Here is a 20,470-nt window from a genome sequence, read left to right on the forward strand (position 1 = left end):
AAAATTAACTATCGCATCAGTTGTTTGATGAGGAGATGATTCAAAGCTATGTGAGTCCAGTTCACATGACAGAAAGGCCCCAGCCAGAAGCGTACCACTGTGGCATCACAGCCCCTCACAGGTAGCCCAAAATCTTCTCTGAGAACATAGTTTCTTTTTTTTAAAGATTTTATTTATTTGTCTGACAGAGAGAGAGAACGAGCAGAAGGAGCGGCAGGCAGAGGAGAAGCAGGCTCCCCACTGAGCAGGGAGCCTGACATGGGACTCGATCCCAGGATCCTGAGATCATGACCTGAGCCAAAGGCAGATGCTTAACTGACTGAGCCACCCATGTACCTCTGAGACCATTGTTTCAAGTGGTATATCTGGTTGTTCACTTTGCTTGGAAGGAGAAATGGCCTAAGGATATGGCTCTACACTGATGTTCAGGGACTTGGAAAGAACAAAATTTAAAGTATTGGTGACAAGAAGGTTTTTCAAAAGTGATATGTGGTTGGACCTCTAGGGATGGTCACAGAGCATAAACACATCTGTGTTTCATATAAATGCCCAACAGAAGTCATCAGCCGGGATAAAGGCTCAGTAATCATATGCACAAGATGACTTGCCTAAGAATGTCAGCCTTTCCCCCCCCACCACTCTGAAGCTTGCTAGGAGGCCCATGTACAAAGTGGCCATGGTTGCAGGGATGGAGGCTCAGCATGGGGGTCAGCCACTGGGACTTCCCCTCCCCGAGGTCGATCTAGCCATCAGAATAGTTGAGTGTCCAATCCCAACCTGCCCCTGGCAGAGGCCAATGCCACATCCCTCATATATGCCATTTTCTTGCTGTGAGAGGAGGCTCCAGCCAGCCATCTGGGGGCAGGGTGATGACAGGGGCCCCTTGCATCATGGAGGGGAGCTTTCCTGCTCAGCTGATACCACTACAAGGGCGTGATACCCCATCCAACGCTGCTTCTGACGATGGCGTTCATTTTACAGCAAAAGAAGGCAAGAAAGAGCTCAAGAGAATTCACACAGGTCATACCTTTCCCTAGTCGTATCTTATTTTCTATCATCTGGAAAGGTGGATTGCCTGTTCCACATCCATTTGATAGTAGTTTCTTCTTGTTGCCTTGATTTTAGCCTCCGCAGACTTAGAGGTCTGAGAAATGAGTCAGTCTACAGGGAGAAACGACCACAACTGCGTGGAAAGGAATGGACACTGAGACTGCGGTCGAGCTGTTCAGCATCTAAGCTCCACATGTCCCTGGACCAACAGGACAGGTGAGAGTTTGACTGGTGTGATTGATCCCGAACATCAGGGGATGTTTCATTGCTCTTCGTGCAGCAGAGAGGATTAAGCGTGAGACTCGGGGGCCCCCCTCCCCATCCTGCGGTGTTCAGCGGTCAAAGGTAATGAAAGATTATAGCAGTATCATCCAGGTGGCACTACAGAGGGCTCACGTCTCTCAGAAATGAAACTTTTTTTTAATAAAGACTTTATTTATTTATCTGAGAGAGAGATAGAGTGAGAGGGGCAGAGGGAGAAGCAGGCTCCCCGCTGGGCAGGGAGCCTGACGTGGGACTTGCTCCTGGGACTCCAAGATCATGACCTGAGCTGAAGGCAGATGCCCAACCAACTAAGCTACCCAGGCACCCCACTCAGAAATGAAGCTTTACCTCGGTCTGTCAGGCAAAAAGAAACCAGCTGAGAGCAAGAGAAAACGGAAGGGGTAGTAGAAGAAAAGTTTTAAATACCAACTATGGCCTTGTAACTAGTTTCAGAAACAAAATGGAAGTAGCTGCTCATGTTTCCTTTTTTCCTTATTTTGTGGTGTGTGTGTGTGTGTGTGTGTGTGTGTGTGTGTGTGTGTGTGTGTGTTGTGGGTATGGCAACATATTCTCTTCACCCTGTCCCTTATATAGGGTATGTTGATGGTAGTAGAACTTCATAATTTCGTGCACAAATTACAGAATAGCAGTATACAACTGTGATGGACTTAGAGAAAAATGAACACTGAACCACAATCTTTTGTACATTTTCTTTTTTTTAAAAGATTTTTAAAATTTATTTGACAGACAGAGATCACAAGTAGGCAGAGAGGCAGGCAGAGAGAGAGGGGAGGAAGCAGGCTCCCTACTGAGCAGAGAGCCCGACACGGGGCTCGGGGCTCGATCCCAGGACCCCGGGATCATGACCTGAGCTGAAGGCAGAGGCCTTAACCCACTGAGCCACCCAGGTGCCCCTACATTTTCTTTTTTTAAGAAGCGCCGCACCCAACCTGGGCTTGAACTCCAGACCCCCAAGATCAGGAATCACATGCTCTACTGACTGAGCCAGCCAGGCACCCCTCAACAGTCTTAAATTTAGAGCTGGATGTGGTAATTCATGAGATACTGGGCATCCCCTATTGGGAAAAAATTGGGAGTGATTTGTTTTGTACAAGGCATCGTTGTGCTATATTAAGTGGGAACATGGCATTATGGGAGAGGAAAAGTTTTCCCTTCTTCTAGATTCATTGCCTAATCTAATAATTAAATTGACATAAAACAGATTAACAGGAGAAAAACAAATTTAATTTCATATATACAGCAGTTCCTGAAAACACAAGACTCAAGGGATTGATCAAAGCAGGGAGCTTTTAAACCTTTTCAACAAAGAAACAATAAATTTGTGAAGAATTGATGAGGCAAAGAAGTTTGGGCTTAGGGTAGTAAATTGGTGAAGTAACAGGGTTTCTTTATAAAGGCTTCTTGGCTTTGAATTCCCTATTTCTGGTGATAAGGATGCCTTCTATCTTCCTGGTACAGGGAGGGTACCTCCCACGTGGGAGAATGATTTCTTGTTTTCAGAAGAGGGTCAGAGTGTCCTTGCATTGACTGTTTCTTAAGTAACTTTATTCTTTCTCTTCCCCCGGCCTCCCCCTTCTTAAGTAATTTTGACTCAAAAAACTCAATTATGTCAAAGTGGCAAATTTGGGGGCAGACCGCCCTGAATCCCATCTTTTTTTTAAGTCATCGTTACACCCAGTGTGGGGCTTGGACTCACAACCCCAAGGTCAAGAGTTGCTTGCTCTACCAACTGAGCCAGCCAGGCACCCCTGAACCCCATCATTATTGTTGCTATCATTGTTTTTATTTAGAATTTTAAGTGTGGAAAAGATTGTATATGCACTCATCATTATTCGAGTCTAAACTATTTCTGAAAACATGTTAGAGGCCACATTTTTGGATAGCAGAACTCTATCTTTTCTCAATTTAAATGGGAAAAATAATAATGCTTCCCATCTCCTCCAAACCAATTTTCCCGAATGTCATGAAAACACCAAAGCCTTCTGCATAATAAAAAGCACTTATAATCCAACCACCTAGTAATTTAATATTTCGTGAACTCACTGGTTAACAGTTACACAGTATGATGCATTTTGACAATATCACACAGTATGGAGTATGAATTATACTCTCCTTCCACATTGCAGGAAACACAGTCTGTAGCATAAATAGGGCCAAGTCTTATGTTTACATTTTATCTACTTTATTTTGTAAATTATCATGCTATAATATAACAGTGTGGTATTGAAAAGACATAAACACACATATCAGTGGAACAAAATATAGTCCAGAAGTCCACCCACACACATATGGCTAACTGATATGTTACAAACATGAAGAAGCAATTTGATGGAGAAAGGACAGCCTTTTAGCAGACATGTTGAGATAACTGAAGGTCAATAGGCAAAAAAAAAAAGAAAAAGAAAAATTATACCTTGACCTAAAAATGACACCTTATTACAAAGTTCATCCAAACTGGATTATAAATCTAGATGTAAGACATAAAACTGCAAAAATTCTTTTTAAAAAGATTTTATTTATTTTTCCTTTTTTTTTGTTAGTTTCAGTGGTAGAGTTTAGTGATTCATCAGTTGCATATAATACTCAATGCTCATCACATCCCACGCCCTCCTTCATGACCATCACCCAGTTACCCCCCATCCCCCACCCCCTCCCTCCATCAACCCTCAGTTTGTTTTCTAGAGTTAAGGGTCTCTTATGGTTTGTCTCTATCTCTGATTCCATCTTAGTTTATTTTTCCCTCCCTTACCCTATGATCTTCTGTTTTGTTTCTTAAATTCCATGTATGAGTGAAATCATGTAATTGTCTTTCTCTGACTGACTTATTTCACTTAACATAGTACCCACTAGTTCCATCCACGTCATTGCAAATGGTAAGATTTCGGTTTTTTGGTGGCTGAGTAATATTCCAGTGTGTGTGCGCGCGCGTGTATGTGTGTAACACGTCTTCTTCATCCATTCATCTGTAGATGGACATCTGGGCTCTTTTCATAGCTTGGCTATTTTGGACACTGCTGCTATAAATTTAGTTTTTTTAAAGATTTTATTATGTATTTATGTGAGAGAGAAAGAGTGAGGGCAAGGGAGGAGCAGACGGAGAGGGACAAGCAGACTCTGTGCTGAGTGCAGAGGCTGATGTGGGGCTCGATCCTATGACCCTGAGATTGTGACCTGAGTCCAAACCAAGAGTCAGATGCTCAACTGACTGAGCCCCACCCCAGGTGCCCCCAAACTGTGAAAAGTCTTAGAGGAAAGCACAGGAAAAAATTGTGTGTGACCTGAGATCGGGCAAAGAATTTTTATCTGTGACATAAAAGTACGATCCACAAAAGAAACAATTGATAGATTAGACTTTATCAAAAGTAAAAACTCGTGCTCTTTAGAAGTCATGGGTAAGGAAATGAAAAGACTCGGTATTGTGGGGAGTTGTACAGAATCTGAGATTTTACCCTCCTTATCAGCCAAAAGGTTAATTTGTTGCTGCTTCGTGGATATTGGCAAAAGGCGCAAGATTCCCGAGTGTGAGAAAATGACCTTATTACTCCTGGCAAAGCAATGTAGCCAGAGCATCTGAAGAGTGCTCATGATCGTTCCCCATGCTCCCTAAGTCCCACAGAGGCGATGCTGCGGACCTCTCATGCATGTTGGCATGTGCAGTGGGCTTCAGTATAGGAGAGGAACAGCAAGCTGGGGGAATTCACTGGTTTTAGAGCAAGTGGGAACAAGCCCTCTCCGTGTAGGGGAAGACGTCACCTCATTGCTCAGGGCCGTTGGCCGGGATGCAAAAACATTGCTGAGAAATGGCCAGGCAAAGAGCAAGTTAGGGTGGTCCACTCTTTGCATGCCTGGCAAACGATGTGTGAAGGCACTCACGGCCCACGGTGGGTTGCTTCTCCCAATGCGGCACCCTCTAGCACCACCCACTTACAGCTCCTCTTTTAGACTCTAAGGATATAGTTTGAAGCCAGACTGGTATCCATCACACAGAGGGGAGCTTAGACTCTTCTGATCATCTTCAGTGTCCTTGTCAATAATTATAAGGGGGTTGGGGATCATGGCTCAGTGGGTTAAGTGTCTGGCTATAGCTCAGGTCATGATCCCAGGGTCCTGGGATGGAGCCCTGCATCAGGCTTCCTGCTCATTGGGGAGTCTGCTTCTTCCTCTGCCTGCAGATTTCCCTGCTTGTCCTCGCTCTCTTGCTCTCTTTGAAAAATAAACAAATAAACTCTTTAAAAAAAAGGTGATGAGATGAGCCCTGGGAGGTACAGTACAAGGTCTGATGTAGTCAACCTGTCAGGAGTGAGCAGGGTCGATGGCCCGTGCAATGTGGCCTACTTTGCACCCAGTCCCTGCCGACAGATGTGTTCCATGTCTGATGGCAATCTCACTGGTGAAGCCTTGGTCAGCAGCTTGATTGTAGTTGGTCTCACTGGAGAACGGACCTCTACTGTGAGCATCTCTGTGAGTGACCCCAACAGTCCCATAAGCATCCATAGTTAGTTTGCCCAGTTTTGTGACCCCAAAGAGGGGTGTCTTTTTTTTTAAGTAATCTCTACACCCAACATGGGGCTCAAACTCATGACCCCAAGATCCAGAGTCACACACTCTTCCAACTGAGCCAGCCAGGTGCCCCAAGAGAGGGGGGTCTTTAATCTGCCAGTCTGTAGTCTTTCTTTCTTTTTTTTTTAAGATCTTATTTATTTATTTGACAGAGATCACAAGTGGGCAGAGAGGCAGGCAGAGAGGGGGAAGCAGGCTCCCCGCTGAGCAGAGAGCCCGATGCGGGGCTCGATCCCAGGACTCTGAGATCATGACCTGAGCCGAAGGCAGAGGCTTTAACCCACTGAGCCACCCAGGCGCCCCAAGTCTATACTCTTTCAAGTGGCAGATCAGATGGTTAGGCCATCGGCAACAGCCTTGGAGTCAGTAAAAATGTAACACGTTTCATCAAGGGAGGGGTTGGCCAGATGTCTGAGAGCAGCTGGCTCGTAGGAGTTCTGACATACCAGCCATTGGCAGGGCAGCTGTGGGCATCAGAGTCTGTCCGAATCCTCATGTCCATGTCCTCGATGGGAGAGTCTCTTCCGCTGTTTTAGGCACCGTCGTATTGAAAGCCTGGGACACATCACTGTCCCGACACATTTTCACAACAGTAGATTGAATTGGCACAGAGCGCCCCATCCACGAGTCACCTGAACTGTTTTTCTTCATGGAGAGCTTTATTCAAATCCTATCAATTTTTTAAAAAGATTTTTATTTATTTGCCAGAGAGAGGGAGAGAGAGCTCAAGCAGGGGCTGAGCAAGGAGCCCGAGGGGGGACCTGGAATCCTGACCTGAGCCGAAGGCAGACGCTCAACCGACTGAGCCACCCAGGCGCCCCTCAAACCCTGTCAGTTGGACTCAGGCTCTTTGTGTTCCATACGGGAACATGGACCAAGGAGTGGAGCAGCCTCTCTGGGCATTTCTGCCTGGGAAGAGGGAACGGGGAGGGGACACGGCTGGAGGAGGCTGGCTTGAGGGAAAGGGCTGGAGGCTTTTTCTCCCTGTCTCCTAGCCCCAGGAGTTACCTGCCGTCTACCTCCTGCCGCTGGGCCTCCTCACAGGCCGCCACTCTAGCGGGGACCCCTCAAGCCCTGGGCTGCCTCTGTGAGCAGCTCCCTTGCTGCCAGAGGACCAAGGGGCTGGTGACTCGGATGCTGGTGGCCAACAATCCTGAGTTTGAGTCCCTCTCCCTGCAAGTTCCCCCACATACTCCTTTTCCAAGTGGCTGAAATCCTGGTAGAGGAGGAGGCAGCCATGTGGGGGTGTGGGGGCAGGGAGAGTCTCTGGGAGCAGGCGAAGCTGTTCGTCACATTCAGTTCTGAGCCACTGCCCACTCGGGCTCACCAGATGAACTTCTGATGGTTTTCATTACCTAACCCTGGGCATCCTTGCTCGGACACTGTGTATTTCAGCACTGGTGACCCCTTGAATCAGCCCCCGTAGTCCTATCCCCTTCCAGCTTGGACCCCATGGCCTGCTGTCCCACTGTCAGGATAACATCCCTTGCTCTGCCCACCCAGAGGAGAGGGATCAAGAACGAAGGTCCCCAACTTAGAGAAAAAGAGATCCCACTTGTAGTGACCAGAGGCAGGGGTGGTGGCAGGGAAGATTGGAAGAAGGTGGTCAAAAGGGACACATTTCCAGTTGCGAGACACGGGGACGCTGTTAGGAGAGTAAATGTTAATGATACTGACCGATAGATCAGAGCCACTAACTGGAAAAATGAACGGGTGAGCCCTGCTGTGTGCCCTGTGGGGCCAGCTGCTCTGGGCTGGGGAACCCCAATGGGGCTGGACACATGGAGAGCCCAGCTCCTGGCTGAGATTGCCAACACTGTTGCCCAGCAAACTCAGATAAATTCACCCCAGAGAAGCCAGTAACTCAAGAGATGAGGGTCTGGGAAAGAGAAGGGGAGAAACGTGTTTCAGGTGCTGGCATCTGGGGCTCGGTACGTGTTCAACCCATGATCATGAGCACTGAAGGGGACGCGTTGGGTGTGGTCTTCAAGGCATCCCATTGCTCTCAGAACTTTTCTCTGGCAGTTGGAATGTTTTGGTCATTGTCGATGCCTTGATAAAATGCAATAAGAAATAAGGACAATAGGTTTGTATTTGAGCTCGCTAACACTATGAGTTCTTTCATCACAAAGAAAACATTTCCCCCCATTTCTTTTTATTGTATCTCTATGAGATGACAGATGTTAGCTGAAGTTATGGTGGTCATTGTTTCACAATATATGTAAGTCAAACCTTTATGCTGCCCACCTGAAACTCGTACAGTGATGTATATCAGTTGTATTCCAATAAAAATGCAGGCTCGGCGGGGTGGGGGGGCTAGGTACCCAGTGGAGGAATCTTGTGATGGAGCCCAGGAGAAATTTTGTGTGATAACCGAAAATGCCTTGGAGAATTGTGACTTCTGAAATGGATACTAAGTCCCAGGAAAAGAAGGTGGTTTGAGCTTGTGCTCTCTCTGTCTCTCCCTCTGTCAAATAAATAAATAAAATTTTTTATTTTTTTTAAACATTTTATTTATCTATTTGACAGACAGAGATCACAAGTAGGCAGAGAGGCAGGCAGAGAGAGAGGAGGAAGCAGGCTCTCCACGGAGCAGAGAGCCCGACGCGGGGCTCGATCCCAGGACCCTGGGATCATGACCCGAGCCGAAGGCAGAGGCCTTAACCTACTGAGCCACCCAGGCACCCCAAAATCAATAAAATCTTTTAAAGAAAAGTAGGTGGTAGAGGGGCACGACCGCCTAGAAGGTAAATAGCCTGCATGTGTGGAGAGCCTCCTTTTGGGATGGTAGCTACTAGAAAAAAGGAGAGGAAGAGAACTCAGGTGTCAACAGGTGTGTTCTTTCAGTCTTACCTCCCAGTATTTAGCCTCTAACGTTCATTAACAGGTAGGACATCGGGAGAACCTGATTCCTCACTTGCCCACCATCTGGGCAAGAGTTTTCCCTACTGGATCCCAGGAAAGTTTCCCACACACCTTACCTGGCTTGTGCAGACCCTTGTTCTCTTGTCCAGAGTCCCTACCTCCGTCAGCTTCTCATCCGTATCACCAGAACGATCAAAGCACTGCTTGAACCCACTGCGTGGGATCTGAGACTTTATCCTGCCTACACACTAACAGCTTAGCCTGTTCCTGTTCCGTGGATGCTGGCGGAAGACTGCAGAGTCCGAGACAAGGTGCTTAATAATTAACTGTAAAAGTAGTAGCCAGAGCGCCTGTCTGATGCTTGGGCCAGTCCTCATGCGCCCAGGGCCTGAGGGGGTGATGCAAAGGGCCAGTTGTGGGAGCCTGTAAGTAGGGGACCATGTTACAGGAGAAGACACCGAGTTCGGGGGATTCACTGGTTTTTATGACCGACAGAAGCGGACCCGCTCTTTATCTGGGGCTTGACATCATGCTCCTCAGTGTGAGAAATGCTCAGGATACATGGTGGTTAAGGCCTTACCCGGCAAAGGCTATGCAGGGACACATATGGCCCATGGTGAATTGCTTGTCCCAACAGACACAAACTGGGAGAAAAGATTGCAAATCACCTATCTGACAAAGACCTTTTATCCAGAACACATATAAAGCGCTCTCAAAACAACAGACCATGAATAACTCAATTACTCTGTCTTGTGGGCTTCGGATTGATGTTATATCCCATGCAAACCGCATGGTCTGCTGACAGAAGTTTCCTCCTTGACAAAAACTCCAGCCAGGCTCCTCTGAGCCCTCTTCTCGATTAGGCCTCAACCTTGGTCTATAAAGAAGTGAATGTAGAGACTTCTTTTAGGCAACAGGCTTGAGCAACGGAATGCAGAAAGGGCCACAACCCCCCTCTGGCTGAATCCAGGAAGGCCCGTCAGGTGACCCACCCTGAAATACCCATAAGCCCTCACTGACCAATGGGCTACTTAGGATCCGACACAGTTACCAAAAAAGGGAGAAATCCGAAGATCGCCATACCCCCTCCTCTTCCCCCCTTTAAAAACATCCCCCATCCCCTGCCTCCTGGCACATAGCCTCTCCCCTGCTATCCTGACCACAGCTCCCTTGCAGTGTGTTCCAGAAACTTCTATCTCCTTTGCTCTGCTTCAGGTGAATCCTTGTACTGCCTGCGCCACCGGCTTCCACGTGATCGTCACCCCACTCTTGGCAGCCCCCAGCCGATCAAAAGAGACACCCCGTTTGGACACCACAGTGAACAAATACCAACATAGTTTTAACAGCTCAAGGCCTCAGCCCTAGGATGAAACTAGTCCCCCTTAAAGTACCTGTGTGGGAAAACTCAAGGCTTCAAAAAACATTGACTGTCTGTTTCAGTCAGCCCCTAAAGATAGGTCCCCTGTGTCCCAGTCTCTGTGAGAGAGTAGGGCCTAACCTTAATGGTGACGAGGTAATAAATCCAGAGGGGTTTCGTATGGACTAATGCTCCTCCCTCCACATCCCATTTTTTACAATTACTATATTTTTTAGAGTGGGGGAAGTGAGAGACGGAGAAAGAGGGAGGGAGCACAGGGATGGGGACAGAGGGAGAGAATTTTCCAGTAGACTCCCTGCTGAATGGAGAGTCCAGCTCAGGGTTCCATCCCACGACCCTGAGATCATGATCTGAGCCAAAACCCAGAGTCGGCCGCTTAACCGACTGAGCCACCCAGCCACCCCCCACGTAATGAGTCCCCCCACTTACTGCCATCCTGTTTTTCATACTTCCTTTAAAATGCCTGGTGAGGTCACCTCCCCTCCACACGCATGGAAGATTGAGTTCCATTCATGCTTGCCTCCTTTCCCTGTTGCAATAGTATCTTACTGATTAAGATCCGTCTCTACCACTCTAATGTCTGGCTTTGTCTATCTTTGACACTACCACCAATAGCTACAGGTACTCAAGCCTTCTAGAAGCTACTTGTCATTCACAAAGCGTGAAGAAGAAGCATGCCCCAGAGGAAAAGGGCCGGGGAAAATGAACACACTTGACGCATTAATAGGGTGGGATCATGGCCTTGTTTTCATTCCTCATATGACAACTTCCTTTGCTGTTGCTACGAAGTTGTTTTGTAGCAAAGTAAAAAAAAAAATTATAGTTGTGAAAAAACCACAAAACCAAACCAAACAAAAATTATAGATGTGAAAAAGCGTGTCCTCCTCAATCAATACTTCCAGACCCAATGCCGGGTTATGATGAAGGAGTCAGTCCCAAACATAATAAATGTTGAAGGCATTATCTAGAAGATGGAGTTACCGTCCAGAGCTCACCATGTGTCCCGACTACTCAGGAATTCAGGGAGAGAGCGGTGACAGGGGAGGCTTGTGGCAGAGGTATTTTGGAGACAGAAGGCTGCCTCATACATGACAAGTTTTCCACAATGAAAGTGTGCGATGTTGTTACAATCGCTCACATCCAGGCTTGAAGCCTCCTACTTACGAGTCCGTGTCAGGATGAGGGGAAAGCCCAGAGCTTCTGCTCAGGGACTTGGAGTGATCATTGCCTTCTGACTGTCCTTGGTCATAAGCAGTGGCATACCTCAGGGTGTGTGTGTGTGTGTGTGTGTGTGTGTGTGTGTGTGTGTGTGTTGGGGAGTGGTGTGAACTTTATGGGACCGGCATCACTGCTATCCGCTTTTGTGGTGAGACAAGGAACAGGCCTCCTACTGGTACAAGGCCACCTCAGCATGTCGGGCTGCCAGCTGGGAGAGAATGGTGGCAGAGCAGAGTGTGTTCTTTACAGGATATAGGACATTGTTATTATGGCCGCAAGCTTCTTGTCAGCTTCCCTTTACCTCTACCCACCCCCCAACCACACCCCAGTTCACGAAAGAAGAGACAGGATAGCTGAAGAGCATAAGGGGCGGCAACATTTAAGTTCATCCGTAGCGAGGGGAGCAAGTTGCATATTTATCATGAGCTGATTATTTTTGAAAGGTTGCAGAAACAGAAGCTCTGAAAACCCAGCAGAAGTTACCCTTTTGTAGGGACATTTACATTTATAAGGGAAATCTCCATTTGTAAGAGTGTCTCCGTGGCTGTATGGGGAAGAGGTGGGGGGGGGGGTTGGCTCTAAATGTCCAGAAACGACTTCTTTTTCTAAAAAAAAAAAAAGGTTTTATTTATTTGACAGAAAGAGAGAGCACACATGAGCCAGGGGGAGAGGCAGAGCGAGAGGGAGAAGTAGATTTCTCACTGAGCAGGGAGCCTGGCATGGGGCTTGATCCAGGAACCCTGTGATCAGGACCTGAGCTGAAGGCAAATGCTTAAGACGCTTAACTGACAGAGCCACCCAGGCACCATTAAACTGTTTGCCAATGGTGAAGGTAATGAGTTAAATCTGCGTAAGAACCTTACTCTTGGTTACTGTGCTTTTCCTGGTAGTCTCCCAAAACTGACTCCCCATCCCAACATCTTTTTTTTTTTAAGATTTTATTTATTTGACAGAGAGAAATCACAAGTAGGCAGAGAGGCAGGCAGAGAGAGAGGAGGAAGCAGGCTCCCCGCGGAGCAGAGAGCCCGATGCGGGGCTCGATTCCAGGACCCTGAGATCATGACCCGAGCCGAAGGCAGAGGCTTTAACCCACTGAGCCACCCAGGCGCCCCCCAACATCTTTTTTTTTAAGTTTACTTTTTTTTTTTAAGTAATCTCTACACCAAACATGGGGCTCAAACTCATGACCCTGAGATCAAGAGTCACATACTCTGGAGACTGAGCCAGCTACGTGCCCCATAGCCCCCATCTTCTTTTCTCTTTAGCTAAAAGCGGTAGTTAAGGTGATGGCTTCAGCCGTTTGGGATACTCCAGTTTCCTGGGTCTCTGCCACATACACAGAGATACACATTTTTAAATAACAAAAATTCAACCAAGTCCATTTTAAAGATGTAATTGGCTTTATTAAATGATTCACACAATCGGGCAGCATCCCATCTAGCAAATAGAAGGTGCTCCAAGAAGTCATACAAAGTGGAAGGTTTTTTTTTCTTTTAAGATTTTATTTATTTGACAAAGAGAGATCACAAGTAGGCAGAGAGGCAGGCAGAGAGAGAGAGAGAGGAGGAAGCAGGCTCCCTGCTGAGCAGAGAGCCCCATGCAGGAATCCATCCCAGGACCCTGGGATCATGACCTAAGCTGAAGCCAGAGGCTTAACCCACTGAGCCACCCAGGCGCTCCCAAAGTAGAAGGTTTTAATAGGAGAGTGGGGCAAGAAGTCACTGGGGAGGGCGAGATTGTTCCGGGCCAGGGGGCTTTCCCTTATGTTGGGAAAAGATGGGGTCTTGTCAGGCAGATTACCTCATCTTTCTTTGCGGAATGGAGGAGCCAGGAGGTTGACTCCTTGGCCCTGACTGCAGAAGTCCTGACTGACCAGTTAAAACTACATTTCTGCAATTAGATCAGGCATTCAGCCCGTTTGGGAACTCAGTTTACATGACGCCATCTTGGGCCTGTAGTTTTCTTTTTAAGAACACGTTATTGGGGGCACCTGGGTGGCTCAGTGGGCCTTCAGCTCAGGTCATGATTCCAGGGTCCTGGGATTGAGCCCCGCACTGGGCTCTCTGCTCAGCAGGGAGCCTGCTTCCCCCTCTCTCTCTGCCTGCCTCTCTGCCTACTTGTGATCTCTGTCTGTTAAATAAATGAAAATAAAATCTTAAAAAAAGAGAACACGTTATTAAGCTTCTGTTTTTCTCCTGTTTAACCCACCTCAACTGAGAAAGAATCCACTGAAAATATAAGCAAATGGGCATTTATTTGGGCAATTAAAATTGCAATTCTGGAGACACTGATTCTGGCAGAAACCAGATTCCTGTTCTGAGGAAGACAAAGAAGGGCCAGAGTTAGAAAGGCAAAAAGTGACAAGTGCAGCTCTTATTTGGTTCGTGCAAAACAGGGATTTAAACTAGTTTAACTGGGATTGGTTGGGTTTATTTGCAAATGAGGGACTGAAATTTGTTAAAGTGCATTGGCTTTCAAAGTGAAGAATGCTGAAGAATGCGGATAATCTAGTTGCCTTGGTGAGGAGGTGAGGGGGGCACCTGGCTGAAAAGGTTTTAAGCAGTTAAGCAGTTAATCGTTTCTCCCACTGAGGGCATACATAAATTCCACCTCCCAATCCTAGATCCTATTTTGAGAGAGATTCTCAGGCTTGCTTGCTCTGTTTGGAAATCTACTTTTACATCTGTCTTGAATTATTAGAGCAGCCAAAGAAACTAGAAGGTGGAAAGGAATTTTTTTTCTTCCCAGCAGTAGCCAAAGAGCATGCCTCTTTCGCTCTATTACATGCTACCCTGTTGGTTTCCTCTCTAACCCACGACTTCTGGTTTATTGGTTGACTTTGGCTGAGGTGTGCCCCATCTCCCTAGAACCTGAGGCTGGGAGAGTGGAACAGGACCTGTCTTATTCCGTGCCGGGTTCCCAGGGGTACAGAGCGGGAGACTGAAGCGATGCTCAATAAATATTTCTTTTACATTTGGTTGTTGAAGAGGTACAATTTCAAAAAACAATGATGCAATATGTCGCCTGTCACATTGGCAGAGATTTCAAAAAGGAATGTTACAAAGAAAACCACCGGGCCATAAGGAGCCACTTCAACTCAGGCCCCAAGTCTGTAAACCAAGACTTAATACCTAATCTAACTGCAGTTTCAACCATCCTAGGAATGTAACCTTTCGCCTAAAACAATGGGTCCTTTGCTAATAATTTCCACTTTTCCTCTCCCTTTTTGCCTTTAATAGACCTTTCCCTTTCTGTAGTCCTCTGGAGCTCCTTTCTAGCTGCTAGATGGGAGGCTGCCCGATTCACAAATCATGGGATAAAGCCAAGTGGATCTTTAAAATTTGCCTGGTTCAGTTTTGTTGTTTAACCATAGGAACCGCGTTGGAAATGACAAGGCCAAAGCAGCATTCTCTCACACTTCCGGGAAGATTGTTGGTCACCCATTTGGTGGAAAGCAACTTGGCAATGTGCGTCCCTAACCTAAAAAGATCACATCACCTTTGAGCCAGCAATTCCTCTTCTAGTCACTGATAACCTAAAACAAAGGGAGGATGATGTTGGGGGGAATCAATGGTGTTGGCGGAGCAGCGTTTGCTACCCCGAAATACTAGTCTTTGGCATATTTCTTTGGGGCTCCTTATTTTTGAGAGGCTGAAGACACTGGAGATGCTCGGAAAACCCCAGTAGAAGTTACCCTTTTGTAAGAGATGTTCACATTTATTTATTTATTTCAAGTTTATTTATCTGTTCAAGTATCTATGCCCAACGTAGGGCTCCCACTCACAACCCCAAGGTCAAGAGCTGCAGGCTCTTCCCACCGAGCCAGCGAGCCAGCGGGCCAGAGACCTTCACAAGTACGAGGGAAGTCTCCATTTGTAAGGGTGTCTCCTCAGCTGTGTGGGGAAGAAGGAAGGGAATGTCTCCAAATCTCCAGAAACTCTCAACTCTCATCAAAGGAAAAGACTGCAACTTAAATGTGCATAACAACCTTGCCCTTGTTTACTGTACTTTGCCAAGAGCCTCTGGCACTGGCACCCCAGCCCCCCACATCTTTTGTCTTTAGCTGGAGACAGTATTTAATGTGGTAGCTTGGGCCATTTGAGGGGAATGGCTGTTTTCCTGGGTCTCTCCCACGTAGGCAGGAGATATACATATTATTAAACCTGTTTGTTTTTCTTCTGTTAATCTGTCTTTTACTATGGGGAGGAAGGAGTCTCAGTTAAGAATCTAGAACTTAATTCACATACCTGTACCCTTGGGGCTAATAATATATTATATGTTAATTAAAAAAAAGAATTTTTTCTAAATAAAAAGAACAGGTGCTCAAGCCAAAAAAAAAAAAAAAAAAGAATCTAGAAAGTTAGAAGGAAAATTATTTTTCCTCCCCTTCTGTATGTGCAAAAATTTAACCGCAGTGAAGAATGATTTTTTTTTTTGGTAATAATTAAGCGATAGCAAATGATACCATAGAAGGATATATCACACCTAGGAAAGATTTTTACAAGACTTTGTTACAGAGTGGAAACCAGAACATACATAGAGAAATACTACATTTAACGTATTTTATTTACATTTAGGTGATGGGGGAGAAATAATGTGAACAAAATGCCATAACATTCTGAGTGGTCATCAGATGACTTTTGTTTTCTACTGTTGGTTTATTTCTATTTTCCACGAACGTTGCACACTTGGGTCATAAGAGTCGATTGTAATTTACTAAACTAAAGCAGCTTTGCCCCCTGGTGGCTCATTCAGTACTTGGCTGTCTTTAGTCTGAGGGAGGAAAGTTGTCATCCGCCCAAACCCAAAAGCAGAGCAAACTGCAGGCTTTAATCTCCAGGCAGAACTTTCAAGATTCACACGTCCTTTGTTGGGACAAGTGGTTGTGTCCTAAACAAGTGGTTTTGTGGAAGCCTAATTGTTACCTTTGACTGCATGACAACAGGCTCTCGGCCGCCGCCGGCGGACATAGAGAAGCAGCAGGTTCCAGAATCCACTGGGCACTGGTGCCAGGGTGTCCCACAGTCCCGGGGTTAAGGAGGGCAGGTGACGGGAATTGGGGCTGGTGACTCAGGGCTGGACAAGAGAGGACCCACTGAAGGGAGAACCAGGGCAGAAGGGACTTGGCGACTGTCTGTGAGGGACCCGTGAGAGCATGGGCATGAGGATCCCTGGGGATGAGTGGGTGAGGGCAGTGTGACAGCAAGAGGACCAAAACGAACCGAGGGAAGGGAAGGAGCTTAGTTCTGGACCAGCAGCTTCCAAATCCAGCCACACAACCAAGGCCTTCTCATAGACATGTCCTACCTCATCATGCTCTCAGGGGCCACCTTCCTCTCATCCAGGTTCTCAGGGGCTCATGGTTTCCTCTTGAGGGGCCCAGAGAGACCCTCTCATTTCCATAAATAGTGATTTCCTCATATTTCCTCATAAATATATTCATATTTCCTCATATTTCCATAAATAGTGATTTCCCAGCTGATCGCTCTCCTTATCCACTGAGTACGACAGGGAATGGGCAGCACTGGGGCTGGGGCTGGGGCTGGGCCTGCCCCTACCTTAGGATTGTCAGGCTTTGCCCAGGGGGAGCCACGGAAGGGTGGAAGGAGAGAACTCACTGACACAGGAGCACTCTTCCATGGTTCAAGTTTAATGGCCCGACAATGACCTGTGGAGCCAGTACTAATATCTTCGGGGTAGCTACTTGAAGTAGGAAAGCAGGGGAGTAGGGAGTCCAAGCTTGGTTGTAATCGATGAAGTGAACATGCTAGGACAGATTCGATATTGGGGAAGGAGTCAGAAAGTTCAAGGTGTCAGGGATGTGGCAATATTATAATGAAATTATACTGTGAGTCTAGACAACCTGCTATCAGGCTAGGTTCCCTGGGAAGGCCCAGAAGACAGTCCTTCACAGGAATGCACTGGTAAAACAGGGGAACCAGTTTCGCTGAGAAGGGCAGTGGTGGTTGTCTCCTGTAGGCCAGGAGGGACTGTAGGAGAGGCTGTGGTGGTGCTGGGCCCCGTTGTATCAGTGAAGATTCTGGAATAGCAGAAGTCAATGATGGTATTTAACTGACCTACGTAAGACGGAGGTAATTATCATAACAGGGCCTTGTCATGGACTGAACTGTGTCCTTCCCAAACCCTAGTACCTCAAATGACTGTGTGTGGACATAGCATTTTTGGAAAGCTAATTAAGGTAAAAGAGGTCTTAATCCAGTATCCCCGGTGTCCTTATAAGCGAAGGCAAGGGGAGAGGCCTCAGATAAAACCCACCCTGCTGACGCCTCGATCTCAGGCTTTCAGCCTCCAGAACGGTGAGAAAATACATTTCTGTTGTTCAGTCACCCAGTCTGTGTCTGGGCCGCAAAGCTGGAGTTGTAACAAGAACGCCTTGACCCACAGAAAGCTGTGGCGACGGTTAATAGACGTGGTGTTCTTAGGGTCAAGAGAGAGCATAGCCAACTTGGGTGATAGATGACTTGTAGACCCCCGAGAAGTTTAAATGTGGGGAGCGAAAGGCTGATGTCAGCCATTGCAACAGAAAGTCATGATCGCGTGTCTGGTTTCCAGATCTAAGCCAGTTCGCAGATCCAGAGTCCAGCAGTTGAAGGGAAGGGTGAGGACCTTTGGGGAAGCGCTCCGCAGTGCTAGGGAAAGTGCAGAGTACATATATACGCCCCCAGCGCTTCCCCCAAGGCGCCCGTGTCCGTTTACCCTCAGTTACACTGGGAAGGAGGTGGAAGGAAGCAGCTCATTCGCCAAGGCCAGTATCCGTCCCTGGTGGAGAACAAAGAAGCTGCAGATAGAGACAGGACCGTAGTGTGTCGCTAGGGACTGAATATTTGCGTCCTCCCCAAATTCACAGGCTGAAGCCCTAACCGTCCATGGGATGGTATTTGAAGTTGGGAATCTTTGGGAGGGAACTGGGACGAGATGAGGTCATGAGCCTGGAGCCTCCATGATGGGACTAGTGCCCTTATCAAAAGAGGAAGAGAGATGAGATCTTCCTTTCCCTCTCTCCTCTTTCTCTGTGTGCACGGGCCAAGAAAAGGCTATGTGAGGACCTCACCGAGAGTCTGGTCGTGCTGGCTGCCTGATCTGGGACTTCCAGCCTCCAGAACCATGAGAAATAAATGGTGTTTAACCCCCCAGTCTGGGGTATCTGTAACAGCAGCCTGACCTAAGACTTTGATGTCAACGTCAGCTAAGTCATCAGCAGTGACTGTCCCGAAGTCAGACACTGAGGCGAAGCTGTGTGTCAAAGCCAGTTAATGCCCAGGAGAGTAGAAGGAGACATCATTCTGGTCAGTTTTCTTAGCCTGCTCTTTCAGTTCGATGACGGATGACTTTAAAAAATATCTATATGGGGCGCCTGGGTGGCTCAGTGGGTTAAAGCCTCTGCCTTCGGCTCAGGTCATGATTCCAGGGTCCTGGGATCGAGCTCCACCTGGGGCTCTCTGCTCAGCAGGGAGCCTGCTTCCTTCCTCTCTCTGCCTGCCTCTCTGCCTACTGTGATCTCTGTCTGTCAATTAAATAAATAAATAAAATCTTTAAAATAAAATCTTTAAATAAAAATCTGTATGAATTCCTGGAGGCTCAGTGGAGTACGACAGGAGTCTAAAGCCGCCTGAGGACAGCCCTAGATTTGACGCCTTATTCCAAAGGAAGGCCCATCCTTTCCTGTCACGGGTCTCTTGGTTCCTGTCAATGGCAGAGTTCTGGCCTGGACAAACTTGCGTGCTGACCTCATTCACATTCCATTTTTACATTTTGGGGGATGATGCCCTACTCCACAGTGACTCAACTACCTAGAAAGTACCATCATTGGACAAAACCATCTTGTTAATTTAAAATGCTGGAGAAGGGATGCCTGGGTGGCTCAGTAGGTTAAGCCTCTGCCTTTGGCTCGGTCATGATCTCAGGGTCCTGGGATCGAGTCCCACATCAGGCTCTCTGCTCAGCAGGGAGTCTGCTTCTCTCTCTCCCTCTGCCCCTCCCCCCTGCTCTCTCTGTCTTTCACTCTCTCTCACACTCTCACTCTCTCTCAAATAAGTAAATAAAATCTTTAAGAGAAAGCTGGAGAAAACAGATGTATAGCATTAAGAGGATTTGGATTGGCCAATATTTTCATCAAAGGAAAAAAAAATCATAAATAGCGGCTGTACCATTTTTGCCCGTTTGTATCAACTTCACAAAGTTTTTGTTGTATTTCCTGGCACGTGCCTTTTATTTTTTTTTTTTATTTATTTTTTTTTTTAATTTTTTTTTAAGATTTTATTTATTTATTTGACAGAGAGAGATCACAAGTAGATGGAGAGGCAGGCAGAGAGAGAGAGAGAGGGAAGCAGGCTTCTTGCTGAGCAGAGAGCCCGATGTGGGACTCGATCCCAGGACCCTGAGATCATGACCTGAGCCGAAGGCAGCGGCTTAACCCACTGAGCCACCCAGGCGCCCCGGCACGTGCCTTTTAATACAGAATGTCCTCAGGCCTAGTGACTCCTGATGGGACAATCTTAGCATTGCTTTGGCAGCACGGGTGAAACTGGACTGGATTAAATGAGGGTGTTGCTACGAGTTGAAAATCTTCATAAATACATGCTGAGTGTTTGTTGCTATTCATTACGCAAATGCTCCGAAGAAAGTAATTTTAATATTGACAGTAAGGAAATTCTTGTAAGTACTTTACTAAGTCCTACCCCATGCAGCAGGTACTTAGCAAGGAGATGAGGGGTGGAGTTTGTTTTTTAATTTGAGACCTACAGTAACCATCTTTTTTTTTTTTTTAAGATTTTATTTTTAAGTGATCTCTGCACATGACATGGGGCTTGAACTCACAACCCCGAGATTAAGAGTCACATGCTCCACCGTCCGAGCCAGCCAGGAGCTCCCACTGTGACCATCTTTTTTTTTAAATTTTATTTATTTATTTGACAGACAGAGATCACAAGTAGGCAGAGAGAGAGGGGGAAGCAGGCTCCCTGCCAAGCAGAGAGCCGGATTCGGGGCTCGATCCCAGGAAACTGAGATCATGACCTGAGCCAAAGGCAGAGGCTTTAACCCAATGAGGCACCCAGGCGCCCCATGTGACCATCTTTTTAAAAGTTTTTTTTT

Source organism: Enhydra lutris, unplaced genomic scaffold (assembly GCF_002288905.1).
Source record: "Enhydra lutris kenyoni isolate GAN:26980312 unplaced genomic scaffold, ASM228890v2 scaffoldscaffold89, whole genome shotgun sequence".
Classification (NCBI taxonomy): domain Eukaryota; kingdom Metazoa; phylum Chordata; class Mammalia; order Carnivora; family Mustelidae; genus Enhydra; species Enhydra lutris.